Source organism: Arachis ipaensis, chromosome B10 (genome assembly GCF_059453495.1).
Source record: "Arachis ipaensis isolate K30076 ecotype BB chromosome B10, ASM5945349v1, whole genome shotgun sequence".
Taxonomy (NCBI): Eukaryota; Viridiplantae; Streptophyta; class Magnoliopsida; order Fabales; family Fabaceae; genus Arachis; species Arachis ipaensis.
This window is the reverse complement of record NC_142435.1, coordinates 37,882,940-37,900,994: the sequence shown is the minus strand read 5'-3', so window position 1 is coordinate 37,900,994 and position 18,055 is coordinate 37,882,940. Positions and strand designations below refer to the sequence as shown.

General features: G+C 41.4%; 1 non-coding gene across 1 annotated transcript; it reads left to right on the top strand.

Annotated features, from left to right (window-relative positions):
• The first annotated feature begins 2,847 nt into the window (after positions 1 to 2,847).
• LOC148579730 (small nucleolar RNA R71) lies at positions 2,848 to 2,955 on the top strand. The gene has a single exon (XR_015895668.1). It is a non-coding gene; the product is annotated as a small nucleolar RNA R71 (small nucleolar RNA).
• The last annotated feature ends 15,100 nt before the right edge of the window (positions 2,956 to 18,055 follow it).

Sequence of the window (18,055 nt, the reverse complement as noted above, 5' to 3'; positions counted from 1 at the left end):
CAAGATTCACCATCAGTTGTTCAAACTCAAACAATCCCCGGCAACGGCACCAAAAACTTGGTGCACAAATTGTAAATCACACTTTTTACAACTTGTACCACTAACCAGCAAGTTCACTGGGTCGTCCAAGTAATACCTTACGTGAGTAAGGGTCGATCCCACGGAGATTGTTGGCTTGAAGCAATCTATAGTTATCTTGTAACTCTTAGTCAGGAAAATAATAAAATAATTCATTTATCAAATTTGATTGCAAGGAATAAAAGGGCAAAACACGAATTATACTTGTATGCAATGATGGAGAATATGTTGGAGTTTTGGAGATGCTTTGTCTTCTGAAATTCTGCTTTCCTCTGTTTTTTGATTCACGCATGCACGTCCTCCTATGGCAAGCTGTATGTTGGTGGATCACCGTTGTTAATGGCTACCATCCATCCTTCCAGTGAAAAGGGTCCAGATGCGCTGTCACCGCATGGCTAATCATCTGCAGGTTCTCAATCGTACCGGAATAGGATTTACTATCCTTTTGCGTCTGTCACTACGCCCAGCACTCGCGAGTTTGAAGCTCGTCACAGTCATTCAATCCCTGAATCCTACTCGGAATACAACAGACAAGGTTTAGACTTTCCGGATTCTCTTGAATGCTGCCATCAATCTAGCTTATACCACGAAGATTCTGATTAAGAGATCTAAGAGATATTCATTCATTCTATGGTGGAACGTAAGTGGTTGTCAGGCACGCGTTCGTGGAGGAATGATGATGATTGTCACGTTCATCACATTCATATTGAAGTGCGAATGGATATCTTAGATAGGAACACGCATGTTTGAATGGAAAATAGAAATACTTGCATTAATTCATTGAGACACAGCAGAGCTCCTCACCCCCAACAATGGAGTTTAGAGACTCATGCCGTCAAAAAGTACAAAGTTTAGATCTAAAATGTCATGAGATGCGAAATAAACCTCTAAAAGTTGTTTAAATACTAAACTAGTAACCTAGGTTTACAGAAAACGAACAAACTATGATAGATGGTGCAGAAATCCACTTCTGGGGCCTACTTGGTGTGTGCTGGGGCTGAGACTTAAGCTAATCACATGCATAGGGCTGTCTTGGGCGTTCAACGCCAGCTTTGGATCCTTTTCTGGCGTTGAACTCCACTTTGTAACTTGTTTCTAGCGCTGAACGCCAGACTGCAGCATGGAACTGGCGTTGAACGCCCGTTTACGTCATCTATCCTTGAGCAAAGTATGGGCAATTATGTATTGCTGGAAAGCCCTGGATGTCTACTTTCTAACGCAATTGGAACCGTGCCATTTAGAGTTCTGTAGCTCCAGAAAATTCACTTTGAGTGCAGGGAGGTCAGAATCCAACAGCATCAGCAGTCCTTTTTCAGCCTGAATTAGATCTCTGCTCAGCTCCCTCAATTTTAGCCAGAAAAATACCTGAAATTACAGAAAAATACACAAACTCATAGTAAAGTCCAGAAATATGAATTTTGCATAGAAACTACTGAAAATAACTAAAAACTAACTAAAAACACAGTAAAAACTATATGAAAGTAACCCTAAAAAGCGTATAAAATATCCGCTCATCACTTGTACCTCAAGGATCCCTAGCTTCTCCGTTACAGAGAGAGACATGAGGTTTATGCTTAACCCTAGGTCACACAGAGCCTTCTCAAAGGTCATGGTGCCTATGGTACAAGGTATTGAGAACTTTTCAGGATCCTGTCTCTTCTGAGGTAATCTCTGCCTAGTCAAGTCATCCAGTTCTTTGGTGAGTAAGGGGGGTTCATCCTCCCAAGTCTCACTACCAAATAACTTGGCATTTAACTTCATGATTTCTCCAAGGTACTTGGAAACTTGCTCTTCAGTAACATCTTCATCCTCTTCAGAGGAGGAATACTTTTCAGAGCTCATGAATGGTAGAAGTAGATTCAATGGAATCTCTATGGTCTCTGTATGAGCCTCAGATTCCCATGGTTTCTCATTAGGGAACTCCTTGGAGGCTAATGGACGTCCATTGAGGTCTTCCTCAGTGGAAATCACTGCCTTTCCCTCCTCTGTGCATTCGGCCATGTGGGACATGTTTATGGCCTTGCATTCTCTCTTTGGGTTCTCTTCTGTATTGCTTGGAAGATTACTAGGAGGGAGTTCAGTAACTTTCTTACTCAGCTGACCGACTAGTGCCTCCAAATTTCTAATGGAGGACCTTGTTTCAGTCTTAAAACTTTGAGTGGTTTTAATTAGATTAGAGACTATGGTTGCTAAGTCAGAGTGGCTCTGCTTAGAATTCTCTGTCTGTTGCTGAGAAGATGATGGAAAAGGCTTACTATTGCTAAACCTATTTCTTCCACCATTACTATTGATGAAGCCTTGTTGAGGCCTCTGTTGGTCCTTCCATGAGAGATTTAGATGATTTCTTCATGAAGGATTATAGGTATTTCAATAGGGTTCTCCCATGTAATTCACCTCTTTCATTGCTGGGTTCTCAGGATCATAAGCTTCTTCTTCAGATGAAGCTTCTTTGGTACTGCCTGTTGCTGCTTGCATGCCAAACAGACTCTAAGAAATCATATTGATTTGCTGAGTCAATATTTTGTTCTGAGCTAATATGGCATTCAGAGTATCAACCTCAAGAACCCCTTTCTTCTGATTTGTCCCATTATTCACAGGATTCCTTTCAGAAGTGTACATGAATTGGTTATTTGCAACCATTTCAATGAGTTGCTGAGCTTCTGCAGGCGTCTTCTTCAGATAAAGAGATCCTCCAATAGAGCTGTCCAATGACATCTTGGACAGTTCAGACAGACCATCATAAAAGATACCTATGATGCTCCATTCTGAAAGCATGTCAGAAGGACACCTTCTAATCAATTGCTTGTATCTTTCCCAAGCTTCATAGAGGGATTCACCGTCCTTCTGTTTGAAGGTCTAGACCTCCACTCTTAGCTTACTCAATTTTTGAGGTGGAAAAAATTTAGCCAGAAAAGTACTGACCAGCTTTTCCCAAGAGTTCAAGCTTTCCTTAGGTTGTGAATCCAACCATATCCTAGCTCTGTCTCTTACACCAAAAGAGAAGAGCATAAGTCTGTAGACCTCAGGGTTAACCCCATTGGTCTTGATAGTGTCACAGATTTGCAAGAATTCAGCTAAGAACTGATGGGGATCTTCCAATGGAAGTCCATAAAACTTGCAATTCTGTAGCATTAGAGAAACTAATTGAGGCTTAAGCTCAAAATTGTTTGCTCCAATAGTAGGGATAGAGATGCTTCTCCCATAGAAGTCGGGAGTAGGTGCAGTAAAGTCACCAAGCACCTTCCTTGCATTGTTGGCATTGTTGTTGTTTTCGGCTGCCATGGCTTCTTCTTGTTTGAAAATTTCTGTTAGGTCCTCTATAGAGAGTTGTACTTCAGCTTCTCTCAGCTTTCTCTTCAAGGTCCTTTCAGGTTCAAGATCAGCTTCAACAAAAATGCCTTTGTCCTTGCTCCTACTCATATGAAAGAGCGGAGAAGAAAGTATGGAATCCTCTATGTCACAATATAGAGATTCCTTGAGGTGTCAGAGGAAAAGAAGAATGGAAGGAGGAGGTAGAGAAGAGAGAATTCAAACTTATAGAGAGAGAGTGCAAATTGCTGATAGTGGAGGAGTGTTAGTCCTTAAATAGAAGGATGTGAGAAGAAGGGAAGAACTTTCGAAATTTAAAAATATTTTGAAATAATTAAAAGAAATTTTGAAAAAAATTGATTGATGATTTTTGAAAGTTAAAATTGAGAAAGTAATTAAGTGATTTTGAAAAAGATTTTGATATCAGAAATAAAAAAGATACGATTTGAAAATTATTTTTGAAAAAGATGTGATTGAGAAGATATGATTGAAAATCAATTTAAAACAAGAAATTCTTAAAATTAAAGTTGATTACTTGACTAACAAGAAATTAAAAGACATGATTCTAGAATTTAAAATTTGATCCTTTCTTAATAGGCAAGTAGCAACTTGAAAATTTTGAATTAAATCATTAATTGTAGCAAGGATTTTTTAAAATAGTAAAAAAAAATGAAAAGGATTTGATTTTGAAAAGATATGATTGAAAAGATATAATTTGAAAAAGATTTGAATTAAAAACAAAATCTTCCCTCTTGTGCCATCCTGGCGTTAAACGCCGAGAATGGTATCCATTCTGGCGTTTAACACCCAAAATACTACCCTTTTGGGCATTTAACGCCCAGCTAGGTACCCTGGCTGGCGTTTAAACGCCAGTTTTCCTTCCTCACTGGGCATTTTGAACGCCCAGCTTTTTCTGTGTAATTCCCCTGCTGAATGTTCTGAATCTTCAATTCTCTGTATTATTGACTTGAAAAGACATAATTTGAAAATTTTTTTTTTGAATTTTTCTGTATTAAGTACGAGAGTATATCTTGGAGAAGAAGTAGCATGAATTGAATAGAAAAATAGTAGTAATTGTATTAATTCATGAAGAACAAAGCGTGCTCAAACTTCAAAGTGTATCCCAAAATCCTTCTTTCTTCTGTTTGAGCTTAATTTGTGCTTTCTCCTTCTTTCCTTTATCTTTTCACCTATCATCAACCAAACAAATGCATCAAAGCCTCACCAAAATAACAAGATCTTTGCATCATTTATAAAATCAATTAATTCTAGCATAAAACCTATGATTTTTTGTAAAATGAATGATGTTTGATTGATTCAACATAATCATGAAAATCCACTCCAATTACTTACTTATTGTGCAAGAAAGTGCATAAAACCTAATGAAACTAATGAAAATTGCTTGTAAAACTAGCATAAGATGACTTGTCATCAACTAGGCACTTCTGTTTTGGCTTTTCAGCCTTTCTTTGGCCTTTGCGAGATGTCTTCGTCCCTTTTTAGTGATCCTTTCGTTGGTCTAACTTCTCTGTCGGGCCTTATTAAGTTATTTTTAGTAATCTATTTTTAGTCAGACCTCGTCAGGTCACTTTTTATGGGTTATTTTTATAACTTCTTGCATTAATCTGCTTCTATCACTTTCACCTTGCCGACTTCTTTGTAATCGGTCGATGAATTTGGTTTTCACCTTGCTGACCTCTTTGTAATCGGGTGATGAATTTTTGCATTTTATGACCTTAGATTAATGCGCCTTGGTAGAAAACTTTTTAGGGAATTCGCGACTTTCATTTGAATAATAAATGAAATAAAAACATAAATATAAGTATGTACATATGAGTGCTTACCCTTAGAGGTCGGGCAGTTTCTTAGATCTCGACCTGGCGCCTCATTAAAAGACCTTTTTAGGAAAAAGAGTGCCCTTGACCTAAGATCTTTACTTTTCTCTAGCTATAGTACCTTCTTAGGTTACAGGCATGCCATGACCTTGGTAGCTCTCGCCCTACGAGGTCGGACACCTTGTAGTAACCTTTCCCCAGTACTTCTGCTACTCGGTATGGTCCTTTCCAGTTAGCTACTAGCTTCCCTTCTCCTGACCGAGCTGCTCCGATATCATTTCGGATTAAAATGAGGTCATTAGTGGAGAAGCTTTACTGGACTACCTTTCGATTATATCTCAGAGCCATTCGACGCTTTAAGGCTTCCTCTCTAATCTGAACTCTTTCTCGGACTTCTGAAAGTAGGTCGAGCTCCTCCCTTTGAGCTTGGGGGTTGGTATCTTCATTGTAGAAGATCGTCCTAGGAGATCCATCTTCTAACTCCACGGGAATCATTACCTCCATTCCGTAAGCAAGTCGGAATGGTGATTCTCCAGTGGTTGAATGTGGTGTTGTCCGATATGCCCATAGGACTTGTGGGAGCTCTTCTGCCTAAGCTCCCTTGGCGTCCTGTAATCTCTATTTTAACCCGGCCAGTATGACTTTGTTGGCAGCTTTCGCCTGTCCATTGGCTTGTGGGTGCTCTACAGTGGTGAACTGATGCTTGATTTTTAAATCAGCTACCAAATTTCTGAAGCCTATGTCAGTGAATTGAGTACCATTATCTGTGGTGATGGAGCATGGGACCCCAAACTGTACGACAATATTTTTGTATAGAAATTTCTGACTTCTTTGGGCGGTGGCATTAGCTAATGGCTCTGCTTCAATCCACTTTGTGAAGTAGTCTATGCCTACAATGAGAAACTTGACTTGTCCGGACCCCTGGGAGAAGGGTCCAAGGAGGTCGAGCCCCCACTTTGCGAATCGCCAAGGTGAAGAAACGCAGATGAGCTCCTCAAGTGGAGCTATGTGGAAGTTGGCGTGCTTCTGGCATGGTGGGCATGTTTTGACAAACTCTGTTGCTTCCCTCTGCAAGGTCGGCCAGTAGAACCCAGCTCGGAGTACCTTTTTGGCAAGGGCTTGTGCCCCAAGGTGATTGCCGTACATGCCACTGTGGACATCTTCAAGGATTTCCCTTGTAGCGGAGGTAGGGACATATTTTAGGAGAGGTGTAGAGATTCCTCTCTTATATAGGACATCTTGTATTATGGTGTAGTACTGTGCTTCTCGTACTAGCCTTTTTGCCTCCTTTCTGTCTGTGGGAAGTGTTTCTGACTTGAGATAGTTGATTATGGGAGTCATCCATCCTTGATCCTATCCTGATATGGCTAGGATCTTTTCTTCCTCCAAGGTTGATGGACTTTGGAGTGTTTCTTGGATGAGAGTTCTATTGTTGCTCCCTGGTTTGGTGCTGGCTAGTTTTGAGAGTGCATCAGCTCGGGCATTCTGTTCTCGGGGTATGAGTCGGACCTCATATCCCTTAAATTGTCTGAGCTGTTCTTTGGTTTTTTCAAGGTATTTTTTCATAGTGGGATCCTTAGCTTGGTAGCTCCCTTCTATTTGCGAAGTGACTACTTGGGAGTCGCTAAAGATGGTAAGCCTTTGAGCTCCCACATCCTTAGCCAGCCTCAAACCAGCCAGTAGTGCTTCATATTCAGCTTAATTATTTGAGGCAGGAAATTCAAACTTTAAGGAGAGCTCAATTTGGGTTCTCTGATCGCTTTCTAAAATGATGCCTGCGCCACTCCCGGTTTTGTTTGAAGAGCCATATACATAAAGGCTCCATTTTGTGGGGGTACCCGGGGTGTCAGTATACTCTGCGACAAAATCGGCCAGGTACTGGGATTTAATAGCTGTCCGAGCTTCATACTTGATGTCGAATTCGGACAACTCGACTGTTCATTGTAGGATTCTTCCAGCAAAGTCTGTTTTCTGTAAGATCCCCTTTATGGGTTGGTTGGTCCGTACTATGATGGTGTGAGCTTGAAAGTATGCTCGATGTCATCGGGAAGTGAGTATGAGGACCTAGGCGAACTTTTCTATCTTTTGATAGTTTAATTCAGCCCCTTGTAAAGCCTTACGGATGAAGTAGATGGGTTGTTGCCCACTTTCGTCTTCTCTGACTAGTGCTGATGCTATTGCCCGACTTCCTACGGCGAGTAAGGACAGGTGGTTGCCCCAGAAATTTCTTGAAATCTTGGAAGGCTTGTTCGTATTCTAGGGGTCCACTCGAATCTCTTTCCTTTCCTTAATGTTTTATAGAAGGGGAGAGATCTTAAGGCTGATCCAGCTAGGAACCTAGACAGAGCCGCTAGTTTTCCATTGAGCTGCTGGACCTCCTTGACACAGGTCGGACTTTTCATGCGAAGTATGGCCTGGCACTTATCTGAGTTTGCTTCGATTCCTCTTTGGGTGAGCATAAAGCACAGGAATTTGCCAGCTTCTACCGCGAAGGTGCACTTTGCAGGGTTAAGTCGCATACCATGCTTTCTTATGGTGTCGAACACTTTAGTGAGGTCTGATAACAACGATTCCTCACTTTGTGTTCTTACCAGCATGGCCTCTAGATAAACCTCCATTAGTTTTCTGATGTGGTTGGCGAAGACTTTGTTCATCAGTCTTTGGTAGGTAGCCCTTGTGTTCTTGAGTCCGAAGGGCATAACTATATAGCAATAGTTTGCTTTTGGGGTCAAGAATGATGTCTTCTCTTGGTCGGGTTGATACATTGGGATCTGGTTGTATCCTGAGTAAGCGTCCATGAAGGAGAGGTACTGATAGCCTGACTAGGCATCAACTGGTGTGTCGATCTTTGGGAGTGGGTAGGGATCTTTTGGGCAGGCTTTGTTGAGGTCGGTGTAATCGGTGCACATCCGCCACTTTCCATTTGACTTTTTGACCAACACCGCATTGGCTAGCCATAATGGATATTTTACCTTCCTTATGAACCCTGCCTCCAACAAGGCCTGTACCTGCTCCTCTACAGCTTGCGACCTTTCTGGGTCGAGCTTCCTACATTTTTGCTGTACTGGCCAAGACCTTGGATATATGGCTAACTTGTGGCACATTAGTCCGGGATTAATACCAGACATGTCGGAAGCCTTCCATGCAAAGAGGTCGGAATTATCTTTTAGGAGCTTTATTAGTAGTTCTTTTAAGTCTTTTCTCAGATTTGCTCCTATAATTGTTGTTTTGTCTGGGGCGTCTCCAATTTGAACTTCTTGGGTTTCACCTTCTGGCTGAGGGCGGAGTTCTTCGCGAGCTCGGATTCCCACGAGTTCTATAGTATTGGTTTCTTTTCCTCTGGGGTCACCTTGGAGGCTCAGACTTTCGTTGTAACAGCGTCGCGCTAGTTTTTAGTCTCCCTTTAAGGAAGCGATTCCTTTTGGAGTGGGGAACTTCATGCATAGATGTGGAGTGGAGACCATGGCGGCGAGCTGGTTTAGTGTTGTCCGACCTATTAGGGCGTTGTAGGCTGAGCTCACGTCAACTACAATGTAATCTATGCTCAACGTCCTAGACCGAATTCCTTTTCCAAAGGTCGTGTGTAATGAGATGTACCCTAATGGTTGAATTGGAGTGTCTCCTAGCCCGAATAGGCTATTTGGATATGCTCTGAGCTCCTTTTCTTGTGAACCGAGCTTGTCGAAGGAGGTTTTAAACAGTATATCCACAGAGCTTCCCTGGTCGATTAATGTTCGGTCGAGGTTGGCATTGGCAAGTATTATGGTAATGACCATGGGGTCATCATGCCCTGGGATGAAGCCCGCGGCGTCTTCTTAAGTGAATGTGATATTGGGGAGGTCGACCGATCTGTCTCCTCCTCCAACATGATACACCTCCTTAAGGTGTCTCTTGCGTGATGACTTAGAGATCCCTCCTCTTGCGAATCCTCCATTAATCATGTGAATATGCCTCTCAGGTGTGTGATGGGGATGTTCAGCTCGTCTGACCTCTTCATCCCTTCTTCTTTCCTTTGGTTCATCTGTTTTATAGGCCAGGAACCTGTCTAGTCTTCCTTCCCGGGCTAGCGTTTCTATGACGTTCTTTAGGTCGTAGCATTTGTTGGTAGGTTACCCATAGACTCGGTGGTATTCGCAGTACTCTATCCGACTTCCTCCTCTTTTATGTTTAATCAGGCGAGGGGGTGGGATCTTCTCAGTGTTGCGTATCTCTCTGTAAACATTCACAAGGGACACCCTGAGGAGAGTGTAGTTGTGGTATTTTCTAGGTTTTTCAGTAGGCTGGTCTTCTTTTTTCCTAGTCTCTTTATCCTTGTCCCGAGGTGGGTAGGAGAATCCAGATTTTGAGGTTTCTCCTAGTTGAGAGTTCTCCTCCATATTAATATACTTTTCTGCCCTTTCTTGTACCTCGTTCAAAGATGTTGGGTGCTTTTTTGATATGGAGTGGCTAAAGAGCCCTTCTCTTAGGCCATTGATAAGCCCCATGATGGCTGTCTTTGTAGGCAAACTTTGTATGTCCAGACATACTTTGTTGAATCTTTCCATGTAGCTGCGGAGGCTTTCCCGATCTCCTTGTTTAATTCCTAGCAAGCTTGGGGGCATGCTTTGTTTTATCTTTCTGGATAGAGAATCTAGTTAGGAACTTCTTGGTGAGGTCGTCGAAACTTGCTATTGACTTTGGTGGCAAGCTGTCGAACCATTTTATTGCCGTTTTGGTCAAAGTAGTCGGGAAAGCTTTACATCGAATTGCATCTGAGGCATTCGTAAGATACATCCGACTTCTGAAATTGCTGAGATGATACCTTGGATCAGACGTACCGTCGTATAGAGTCATGTCAAGGGCCTTAAAATCCTTCGGGACTTTAGCTTTCATGATCTCCTTTGTGAATGGGTCTTGGTCATTGTGGGGACTTTCCTCGTGGCTGGATTGGGTGGTCTTAGTTTTGAGATCAGCTTCGAGCTTTAAGAGCTTGTCCTCCAGCTCTGGGCATCGTCTTGTTTCTCTACAAAGGTCTCGCTCGGCCTCCCACTGCCGGTCAGCTTCTTGCTCTAGCTGTTTAAGGCGATGCTATTGTTCTTGGGTAACATCCAAGATTTCTGTGTTTGGGGGATTGTTTATCCCCCTTATTTTGAGGTGTATCTTTTGGCGTGGCTTCCGTGTTCTTGTGTGGCGTTTTGTCCTCCAAGCTAGAGTTGTGATTGTTATCAATGTTATCCTCGATGATGATGGGATGACTTTTAGGTTCCCCGACAATGGCACCAATGTTCCGAGGGTTACCTGAAACTGAAGGTCGATCTCGGATGAGATTTGCTGTGGTAACCGGAGATGTCGTGTCTGACTTGTTGGATCTGGTGGTGCTGCTGATCCTTGATCACTGGAGGGTGGTGGTACCTGCAAGAGACTCCGATGCTTAAGTTAGCACGTGCTTTAGGCAGGTTTTTTGTGTAGAATCAGAGTATGAGTTATACCTGGATGCTCCAGTGTATTTATAGTAGCGTAGAGTGATCTTTAAGATAAGTTAGTTATCTTATCTTATCTTTGAGTAAAACCACCTTATCTTTTTAGGCAAGCTGCCTTTGGAGTGGGCCACATCCATTCTTTTGGGCCTTCTTGGGCCTCTTATGGCGACATGGCCGAGCTCTGGTTAGTGGCGATCCAACCTTAAGAGGTTGGTCGCTCTTGTGTTCAGTCAACCCGGGTTGTGAAGCTCGACCTAGGGTATGAACACTACTGAGACAACTCGGACAAGAAACAGAGAGTGAAGAAACTAGCACACAAAGAGTGTCACAGTAAAAAGGGGGACCCCAGGATCCACAAGAACACCAACAGACCAGGGGCACCCTTTGGAGGCAATGAAGATACAATCACACAATCAACAAATAACCAAGGTCCTAATTGAGATCCTAGCCCCTCTGCCAAATAAAAAGGGCGCAACTATAACCTCATCACCTAAGTGCCTACACGTCCCCAGAACGAAATAACAGAGATAAAAAATCGCAAACCCTAAAGAAAAATAAAAGATATACAGAAAGTTTCAACCTTTTCAAAGGGAATCTAGCAAAGAAGTAACAACTTGGTACAAAGGGAAAGTATGCAAGAGTAAAACGCAAAAAAGCAACAAATAAAGCATGAAGCAAAGCACCAACCTGTGAAAGAAGATGAAGGAACTAGCAGCAAGCCACAGACGATCTTCACCAAGAGATGGAAGCTCAAAAAACTCAATAAAGGAACAATCTTGGAGTGCTGGGGCAAGAAAAAGATGAACAAAAGGAAGTTTTCTCCTACTGAGTAAAAGGAAAACTGAAGATGAAGCACCCCTTTGGCTTAGAGTTTGGTTGTTATAATGTTGTAGAAAATGACAATCTTAATGATGGTGTGCACCAAGGGTTGAATTATCACTTGAGGAAGGAGGTTGAATTATCCTCAATGCAATCCCTTCCTCTATGCCACTATGATCATACTTAATTCTATAGTGTATACAAATCAATTGAATATGGTAGACCTTACAATGATTACCAATCTCAACCACCATATTCCTATGAACCCTATCATCAACATTGTCCCCAACCACAATACCCTAAATCCCCATTTGACTACCAAATACCTCCATATGAGCATAATACACCACCATATCATCAACCATTTGCACCTTGGTGCACGAAATTGTAATGTCAATGTTCACATTACTCTTTTACAACTTCGCACAACTAACCAGCAAGTGCATTGGGTCGTCCAAGTAATACCTTAGGTGAGTAAGGGTCGATCCCACGGAGATTGTTGGCTTGAAGCAAGCTATGGTTATCTCGTAACTCTTAGTCAGGATATAATATCAATAATAATTTTTAATTTGAATTGTAAAAAGTAAAGAGGGCAGAACACAAATTATACTTGTATGTAGTAATGGAGAATATGTTGGAGTTTTGGAGATGCTTTGTCTTCTGAAATTCTGCTTTCCTCTATTTTCTAATTCATGCACGGATGTTCTCCTATGGCAAGCTGTGTGTTGGTGGATCACCATTGTCAATGGCTACCATCCATCCTTCCAGTGAAAAGGGTCCAGGTGCGCTGTCACCGCGCGGCTAACATCTGCAGGTTCTTAATCATACCGGAATAGGATTTACTATCCTTTTGCGTCTGTCACTACGCCCACCACTCGCGAGTTTGAGGCTCGTCACAGTCATTCAATCCCTGAATCCTACTCGGAATACCACAGACAAGCTTTAGACTTTCCGGATTCTCTTGAATGCTGCCATCAATCTAGCTTATACCACGAAGATTCTGATTTAGAGATCCAAGAGATATTCATTCATTCTACGGTAGAACAGAAGTGGTTGTCAGGCACACGTTCGTGGGGGAATGATGATGATTGTCACGTTTATCACATTCATGTTGAAGTGCGAATGGATATCTTAGATAGGAACACGCATGTTTGAATGAAAAACAGAAATACTTGCATTAATTCATCGAGACACAGCAGAGCTCCTCACCCCCCAAACAATGGAGTTTAGAGACTCATGCCGTCAAAGAGTACAAAATTCAGATCTAAAAATGTCATGAGATACAAAATAAGTCTCTAAAAGTTGTTTAAATACTAAACTAGCAACCTAGGTTTATAGAAAATGAGTAAACTATGATAGATAGTTCAGAAATCCACTTCTGGGGCCCACTTGGTGTGTTCTGGGGTTGAGACTAAAGCTTCTCACGTGCCTGGGCTGTTTTGGGTGTTCAACGCCAGGCTGTAACCTGTTTCTGGCGTTGAACTCCAACTTGTAACGTGTTTCTGGCGCTGGACGCCAGACTGCAACATGGAACTGGCATTGAATGCCAGTTTACGTCATCTATCATTGAGCAAAGTATGGACTATTATACATTGCGGGAAAGCCCTGGATGTCTACTTTCCAACGCAATTGGAAGCGCGTCAATTGGACTCTTGTAGCTCCAGAAATTCCATTCCGAGTGCAGAGAGGTCAGGATTCAACAACATCAGTAGTCCTTTTTCAGCCTGAATCAGATTTTTGCTCAGCTCCCTCAATTTCTGCCAGAAAATACCTGAAATTACAGAAAAACACACAAACTCAGAGTAAAGTCCAGAAATATGAATTTTGCCTAGAAACTAATTAAAATAAACTAAAAACTAACTAAAATATACTAAAACCTATATGAAATTAACCCCAAAAAGCGTATAAAATATCCGCTCATCACAACACCAAACTTAAACTGTTGCTTGTCCTCAAGCAACTAGATAAATAAAATAGAATACAAATGAGTCAAGAAACAATAATACAACAACAACAACAAAGCCTTGTCCCACTAAGTGGGGTCGGCTACATGAATCAAACGACGCCATTGTGCTCTGTCATGTATCATGTCTACAGAGAGACCGTTTACATGTAGGTCTCGTTTGACCACCTCATGGATGGTCTTCTTAGGTCTTCCTCTGCCTTTCGCCCTTTGTTCATCTTCCATCTCATCCATCCTCCTAACTGGATGTTCTATCGGTCTTTTTCTCACATGTCCAAACCACCTGAGACGCGATTCAACCATCTTTTCCACAATTGGTGCAACTCCAACTTTCTCCCTTATATCTTCATTCCTTATTTTATCCAATCGCGTATGACCACTCACCCATCTTAACATTTTCATCTCTGCCACACTCAGCTTATGTTCGTGCTCCCCTTTAGCCGCCCAACACTCCGTACCATACAGCATAGCCGGTCTTATAGCGGTGCGATAGAATTTACCTTTAAGTTTTAAAGGCACTTTTTTGTCGCATATAAAACCAGATGCACTCCGCCATTTTGACCAACCTGCTTGGATCCTATGATTTACATCCTGTTCAATCTCTCCATTGTCCTGTATGATGCACCCAAGATACTTAAAACTTTTAACTTTTCGTAGAGTGTTTTCTCCAATCTTCACCTCTGTATTGGGGTTTTCCCTTCTCAGACTGAACTTACATTCCATATATTCCGTCTTGCTACGGCTTATGCGCAGACCATACACTTCTAAAGCTTCTCTCCATAACTCCAACTTCTTATTTAGGTCTTCCCTTGACTCTCCCATAAGGACGATATCATCGGCAAAAAGCATGCACCATGGCACAGGCTCTTGGATGTGCTCTGTGAGTACTTCCAAGACTAATGTGAAAAGGTATGGACTTAAGGATGATCCTTGGTGTAATCCTATACCAATAGGAAATTCCTCTGTCACACCACCTTGAGTCTTCACACTAGTTGTGGCCCCATCATACATATCTTTAATTACCCGAATATATGCGATCCTTACTCTCCTCTTTTCTAAAACCTTCCATAAGACATCCCTTGGTACTCTATTGTACGCTTTTTCCAAATCAATAAACACCGTATGTAGATCCCTTTTATTACTACGATACCTCTCCATCATCCTTCTTAATAGGTATATCGCTTCAGTGGTAGATCTGCCTGGCATAAATTCAAATTGGTTCTCTGTTACTTGTGTCTCTTTTCTCAACCTCCGTTCTATCACCCTTTCCCACAACTTCATAGTATGACTCATAAGTTTAATCCCTCTATAGTTTCCGCAGCTTTGTATATCCCCCTTATTCTTGTAGATAGGTACCAAGGTGCTCTTTCTCCACTCATCAGGAATCTTCTTAGACCTTAAAATCTCATTAAAAAGCATGGTTAACCAGTTGATGCCTTTTCCTCCAAGACCCTTCCAAACCTCAATCGGGATATTATCAGGTCCTACTGCCCTGCCATTTTTCATCTGCTTTAGAGCCTCTTTTACCTCGAAGTCTCGAATCCTTCGATAGTAGTCAAGAAACAATAATATCTCAGAGTTTTTGAGTGAAGCTCAGATTCTAATTAAATGAGCGGGGCTAGTAGCTTTTTGCTTCCGAACAGTTTTGGCATCTCACTTCATCCATTGAAGCTCAGAATGATTGGCATCTATAGGAACTTAAAATTCAGATAGTGTTATTGATTCTCCTAGTTCAGTATGTTGATTCTTGAACACATCTACTTTTATGAGTCTTGGCCGTGGCCCTAAGCACTTTGTTTTCCAGTATTACCACCGGATACATAAACGCCACAGACACATAATTGGGTGAACCTTTTCAGATTGTGACTCAGCTTTGCTAAAGCCCCCAATTAGAGGTGTCCAGGGTTCTTAAGCACACTCTTCTCTTTGCTTTGGACCTTGACTTTAACCGCTCAGTCTCAAGTTTTCACTTGACACCTTCACGCCACAAGCACATGATTAGGGACAGCTTGGTTTAGCCGCTTAGACCAGGATTTGATTTCCTTAGGCCCTCCTATCCACTGATGCTTAAAGCATTGGATCCTTTTTATTACCCTTGCCTTTTGGTTTTAAGGGTTATTGGCTTTTTCTGCTTGCTCTTTTTTTTTTTTTTTGCAAGCTTTGTATTCACTGCTTTTTCTTGCTTCAAGAATCATTTTTATGATTTTTCAGATTACCAATAACATGTCTCATGTTTATCATTCTTTCAAGAGCCAACATATTTAACATTCAAGAACATCAAATTCCAAAGACATATGCACTGTCCAAGCATTCATTCAGAAGGCACAAAGCATTGCCACCACATGTAAACAATTAGAATTTGTTTTATTAAAAACTCAAAAATTATTGCCTCCTTGTTCTAAAGAAAATCTTCTATTTTTTTCATGTTTAATGATGATGAAAAAAATAAATTATAGCTTAATTGGGGATAAAATCAAAATATAAATACTAATTGCCATTATATGACTCCTAAGGTGAAACTCAAATAATAGAAAAAAAGTTATCACAGGGTTAAGGTTAAGATCAGAACTCAACAACCTTGTCTTTGGGAAGCGGATGCCTCTTTAGTCTGTGGGGTGCTTGGCCCTTCAAGAGATAGTTTCTGACGCTTTAGTTCTCTTAATTCACGCCCTTGCACCTCTTGTTCTCTGAGTAGTTTGCAAAGCATGCTGTTTTGATTTTGCTGTTCTTCCTTCAATTGGTCCATGGTTTCTTGCAACTTAGTGACAGATGCCTCAAGATGCTCCCAGTATTCAAATTGAGGGAGTTCTGGTAGGAATTCTTGCGCCCTCCTCTTGATGGGGTCATCCTGCGTTTGTTGTTTTTCCATTGTGATTTTATTGATTGGTTGCTCCACTGAGATATACTCTGTTATTCCCATCTTTACTCCAGCATCTTTGCAGAGCATAGAGATTAGGCTTGGATAAGCCAACCTGGCATCCTTGGAGTTCTTATTGGCAAGTATGTAGAATTCAGATGGGATCAGTTGATAAACTTCTACTTCTTTTCCCAACATAATGCAATGAATCATCACTGCTCTTCTAATATTGACTTCAGAACGGTTGCTGGTGGGCAATATAGAACGCCCAATGAAGTCCAGCCATCCTCTGGTGACTGGTTTGAGATCTTCTCTCTTGAGTTGACTTGGGGAACCCTTCGTGCTACTGGTCCACCTGGCTCCAGGGATGCATATATTCTCTAGAATCTTATCCAGGCCCTTGTTTGTTCTTATCATTCTCCTATTGAAGGAGTCTGGGTCATCTTTCAGCTGAGGTAGCTTAAAGATCTCCTTGATTTTGTCAGGGTGGATGTGAACAATCTTTCCTCTGACCACAGTCCTGTAGTCATAGAGGACAGCTCCAGATATTCTCTGCCTGTCTGTTTGCCACAGATTAGCGTAGAATTCTTGAACCATATTCCTTCCTACTTTCGTTTCAGGATTAGCTAGGACTTCCCAGTTCATGTTTCGAATCTGCTCTTGGATCTCCGGATATTCATCTTCTTTCAGATCGAACTTGACTTCCGGGATCGCAGATCTTAGACACATTATTTTGTAGTAATGGTCTGAATGTTCTTTGGTTAAGAACCTCCCTTGATTCCAAAGTGGTTTTGGAATACTCTCTTTCTTGCCTCTTGGAGTGGGTTGTTTTCCTTTAGGAGCCATGATCTTAGTGGGTATGGTTTAGTGATCACGGATAAACACACCAAACTTAGAGGATTGCTTTTCCTCAAGCAAAATAAAAGAAAGGAGAGGGATAGAAGGAGAGCTAGTGTTGAATGGTGGATGATAAGAAGGAGGCCGAATGTGTTTTTAAAAGGGAGGGGGTGGGTTTTTCGAAAGTAGGGAGAAAGATAATAGAAGATATGGTTTAAAAAGAGATAAGTATGATAAGAAAAGATATAATTTAAAATTGAAAAGATATGAAGGATATTTGAAAAAGATAAATTTGGATTTTTTTGAAAAAGATAATATGGAGATTTGAAAAAGATATTGATTAGTTGAAAAGATTTTTGAATGAAAAGAGATAGATTTGTTTTGAAAATTTTGAAAAAGAGTTGAATTGGATAAAAAAAAGGATTTGTGCTTATGGATTAAGATACATTTGATATTTTTAAAGTGGGGTTTTTAGAAATTAGGGATTTTAGAAATCAGGGTTTGTAACATGTTTTTGCAAGAAATCATGAATTGAAACATGAAAATTAAGATTAAAATGAAAAATATGAAGAAAAAATGAATTTACCTCCTCCCCACCATCCTGGCGTTTGAACGCCCAAACGCTGCATGTTTTGGGCGTTCAACGCCCAACTGCTGCTTCTCCTGGGCGTTCAACGCCCAGCTGTTGCTTCTTTCTGGCGTTGAACGCCAGGAACTCCTTTGTCACTGGGCGTTTTTCTGAACGCCCAGGACGCTGTAAATCTGGCGTTAAACGCTCAGAAGATGCTTCTTTATGGCGTTTAACGCCCAGATGGCTATCCTTACTAGCATTCAACGCCCAGTGGATGCTTGTTTTAGGCGTTGAACGCCCAAAACAGACTTTTACTGGCGTTTTCTT